Source organism: Hoplias malabaricus, chromosome 2, assembly GCF_029633855.1.
Source record: "Hoplias malabaricus isolate fHopMal1 chromosome 2, fHopMal1.hap1, whole genome shotgun sequence".
In the NCBI taxonomy this organism is placed as follows: domain Eukaryota; kingdom Metazoa; phylum Chordata; class Actinopteri; order Characiformes; family Erythrinidae; genus Hoplias; species Hoplias malabaricus.
Genome location: NC_089801.1, coordinates 1,222,131 through 1,226,671, shown reverse-complemented (window position 1 = coordinate 1,226,671; position 4,541 = coordinate 1,222,131). Strand labels below are relative to the sequence as shown.

The 4,541-nt window shown below is 38.3% G+C and overlaps 1 long non-coding RNA gene across 1 annotated transcript; it reads left to right on the top strand.

The window, feature by feature from the left end:
* Positions 1-1,301: 1,301 nt before the first annotated feature.
* LOC136686241 (uncharacterized) lies at positions 1,302-2,800 on the top strand. Its single transcript, XR_010800297.1, has 3 exons — positions 1,302-1,427; positions 2,153-2,281; positions 2,582-2,800. It is a non-coding gene; the product is annotated as an uncharacterized lncRNA (long non-coding RNA).
* Positions 2,801-4,541: the final 1,741 nt, after the last annotated feature.

Below are 4,541 nucleotides of genomic sequence, written 5' to 3'. Positions count from 1 at the left end.
TGTTATGTGCAGTAGTGGCAAAGTGACAAGGGCAGATGAAGGCCCTGAAGACACGTTATTTGGAGAGTTTAAGTACAGAGTTTGGAGTGTATTGTTTGTATTTTACACCAAATATTTAAAGTCCCGAAGAAAGAAAAGACCAGAAGATGGAGTGTTTTGTGTAACTGTAATGTCGACTGTTCAAGAGTGAGATGGCAGGCTTCTCTGTAGCCTGGTTTTCCTGATCCTCATTTGGCTGAAGCACCGGCCTGAGGGAATGTGCTAGAACAGGGTGGTGTCTGGGGTGTGGTGGATCAGAGGTAATTCTTTCTGCATGTTTCCTGGTTCTGGAGGTGTACATATCCAGCAGTGTGATCAGCTTAATCCCAGTGGTTTTCTCTGCAGACCTGATGATGTGCTGCAACCAGCTGCAGCCCCAATTTTACACTGAACACACTTCTAAACACCTTTGATATGAGGTCTATTGTGGTGAGTCTTAGTTGTATGTGGCATGTGTTGTAAACATTGGGCTGTCTATCTATCCTTTTGTTTAAACAAGGATTCTGTTCATGTTTTAAAAAGGACTGTGTTTGTCATTTGCAAAACTAAATCTTGTTCAGTTCTGACAAGTTGACGACACTGTGTTTGCTGTGCATTGTCCAGCATAATAATAATAATAATAATAATAATAATAATTGTGAACAGTGATATTAGATTGGCCTTGAGTGTTATAAATAATAAATATAAAAGAATACACTAAATGATGACTGAACTGTAACTGGACAGATGTATAAACATAACAGAAACAGTTTACTTTTACTCACACAATTAACTTTCTTGTATTTCACAGTATAAACTGGCACTTGTATAAAAATGATTCTGAACACACTGTAGAAATTAAGATTCACCTGATGTGAGAACAGAGCTAGGTAAGTAACCTTTGTGGTTTGCTGCACCATTGTATTAGATTATTTTATAGAGAGACCTGTTTATAAGCAAACATTTATAGGCCTTCAACAAAGTGTAAAAGAAGGTTTTAAAAAGAGGAGTGTTTCAAATGCATTGTTAATGTGTAAAGTTTGTGATATGTGAAAATGAATTGGGAGGAGTGTTAGAGCTTCCTTATTTTCTTGGTCAATTTATATGATGATCAAAGTCAGTCACACTGGTATAAATTGAGTAGTGTAGGTGCAAACAAAGCACTGTTCTGTGGGATCCTTTACCTCAGACATCAGATATGGGAGACATGATGATTATTTTTCTCTCACTTTGCAGCTTCCTGTTATCAGCTTCCGCAGAGACTAAGCCAGAGGTTGCAGTGTGTGGTCTTGGACTGCCAAAATGCACGCTAGAGACCTGTAGCTTGTTGGTGAGTGAAGAGCTGAATTCCATTAAGTCCAAACTGAAGAGCACCCAGGATGAGATAGATGCTCTGAAACGGTAAAAAGGTACGGTTTTCCACGCTCTTATGATACTATACACAGTCGGAAAAACTGTCACTGTGGTGGTCCTTTTGTTTGTTGCAGATACCCCCCCCCCCTTATGGAGAAGAGCATGTAATGTAACTTTATGGACCACAGCTGCACTTTAACATCACTGTTGTACTTTTAAAGGTACATTTACACTGTTTGTACCTTTAGTGACCAATAATGAACCTCTACTGTTGAAAGAGAACAAAAAATATGAAAGCCACATTAATTTCTCACTGAACTGGTCTTTTTTGGATGTGTATTTAATGCAATTAAATGTATAACTTTAATGTCCAAACACTTGTGGACAGCCACATAATTTGCCACATGTTTCATCTGTAATCAGGGCTATAATTTAATATTGTCACGTGTTTGCTGCAGTAAAATGCTTGTGTAAGATTTGACTCATTACAATATTGCTGCGAGAATCTGATGGCATTTAGCCACATAAATATGATTGTAGTCATGCAGCAATGCTAAATTAGTTCTGGATCTCCAAAAACATTATTCCATTTCTCCACAGCCTAACGATGAAGCTGTGTTATGCTCCTCGAGCCGACAGCTTTCACTAACCATGGTTTCCTTAGACTTTGCTTCAATGTTGTCTCTGTGAACGGTTGGAAACATGGTGCAGTGAAGTTTTTGGAAAATGCAGTTTTCAGTTTTGTTTTGATTTATGTTCAGTTTCCTCTGTTTTGTTCCAGAAGCTTCTAAAGTTGTCTTCTCAGCTGCTTTACGTAAGTTTGGCAGCCTTGGGCCTTTCTCAGAAGATACCACAGTGAAGTACAGCCAGGTTTTCACCAACAAAGGCAATGGCTATGACACAACTACAGGTACATAACACACATTCACCCCTAGGAGCTATGATCCACACGCTGGTTTTTAACATTCCAGAGACTAATTTTTTACCTTTGTAATCCATGAATGAATAGTTTATGCTCCACAGAGTGGGTCTCCCTTATGTGGACTACCATTTTTAGAACAGATTTAGTACAGAATCACAGCCCCCTGGTTCTTATTATAATGGCTGTTTCATGACATTAGAAGAATCACAGGAGAAAATGACTGATTTCGTCTATAGAAATGTGTGTTTTAAAGACTTATTTTCCATAATGTCTTGTTCTCTGCTGCAGGGGTCTTCACTGCTCCGGTCAGTGGTGTGTACCTTTTCTTGTTCTATGACCATGCCTTGGGTGGTGAAAGTGTCTATTTGTCTCTCACCAAGAATGGGGAGCGTGTGGTGACCACAGGGCATCAGAAGAACACACAAGAAGGCTCAAATAATGGAGCAAATGCAGTCACCATTCAGCTCAACAAGGGTGACCTGATGCGTATCCGCCTCTTGGCAGGCAGTTGGGTTTTTGATGATGATAAAAACTACACAACTTTTACTGGCATTTTGCTCCACACTGTTTAAAGGAGCAGTCAGTAATTTTTGTTAAATCACTGTTATGAAAAATGAAATAAACATAATTACTGCATGACTAAAAAAATAATAAAAAATAAATTCTATTGCTGAGACCATATTAGGTTTGCTGTGTTCATTTCATTGTTGGTATGGGTATGGTTTTATTTGCTGACACAGGGGTTAAACTGTGATTACATTATATATGCATTGCACTGAACAATAGAGGGTCACTTCAACTACAAATGAGCCTGAAGCCACCATGCTCAGGGCCAAATGTGGGGTACACAGATATTACCTGTAGCTATTCAATTTTAAACTTTAATATTTGTTTTAGCCAAATGCTTTTGCAAAACTGTTTGGCAATACTCAATAACTGAAAAATGATTTACTGGCAAGACTTGATTTATTCCAAAATAAATCAAGACAAAACAGCTTTTCTGTTTTTTTTTGTGTATGCATCTGTATAATGTGTGTTTTTCATATTCAGGCTTCTACACTAGAAGTAAAAGTTCAGTGAGCTGCCCACAGTGGTGCTGTACTCGAGGGAATGGAGCAGTGTATGTGTTTTTATGGAATTTGATTTGTGGCCTGCAAAATTTGTGCACGTCCTTATTTTTCTTCAAGCAGTTCCTGAACAAGCCTCTTGCATATCTTTTTTAGTAATGTTTTTTTTCAGGGGTGCGTTCCCATTGGCTAATATATTTTGAGTGACAGCTCAGTTTCACAGAAGTGGTTTAGTGTAGAAAGCGCGTGTTTTTCATCTTTGACCTTTTGCATTGGGTGTTAATTTGGCTTTTGAGTCACCCAGTCACTAAACATGATTAATAATGATTATACAATTATAAAAATGTTAAGTTGAAATACATGCGTCAAAAACTGTCACTTTTAGGTCCGGAGCCTACCCAGAATCACTGGGTGCAAGGCAGGAACACACACTGGAGGGGGCACCAGTCCTTCACAGGACAACAAAAACACACTCACACATTCACTCGCACCTACGGACAGTTGCCAATCCACTTACCAACATATGTTTTTTGGACTGAGGGAGGAAACCGGAGCACCCGAAGGAAACCCACTTGGACACGGAGAACACACCAAACTCCTCACCGACAGTCACCTAGAGCATGTATTATTTATTTTTTATTTTATGCTGTAGCAGACTAGAGACATTAAGCAGTGACCACATTTCAGATGTACTGTGATTAAAGTAACACTAATCTAGGCCAGTACTCTGACATTGAACCGAGTTCTCTACTGAGGTTTTCTATAATGGAGTATATTTTAGTGATGCAAGATAGATCGGCAGCCAATATATTATTTGCAGATATGTGTTTTTTTTAAAGTTATTGTTATTGGTCCGATATTGGAATTTTAGCTGATAATATAACCGATAACTTGGAACCTTTTTGTGCTTGTGGATACGCACTGACGCCTGTAAACACGCTTGTTTCTGCAGAGAACAGTTTCTGGGATTAAATTTCTCCGTAGTGAAAACTATTTTAAAATATCACCACGACCCTGAACTGGATAAGGGTTTACAGACAATGAATGAATGAACGAATGAATTTAATTACAAAAAGATAAAATTATCAGTTATTAATATTGGTATCAGCTACTCCAAGGTCCTAATTATCGGTTATCGTATCTGCCCAAAAAATTCTAAATCTGTGCTTCCCTAGTATATT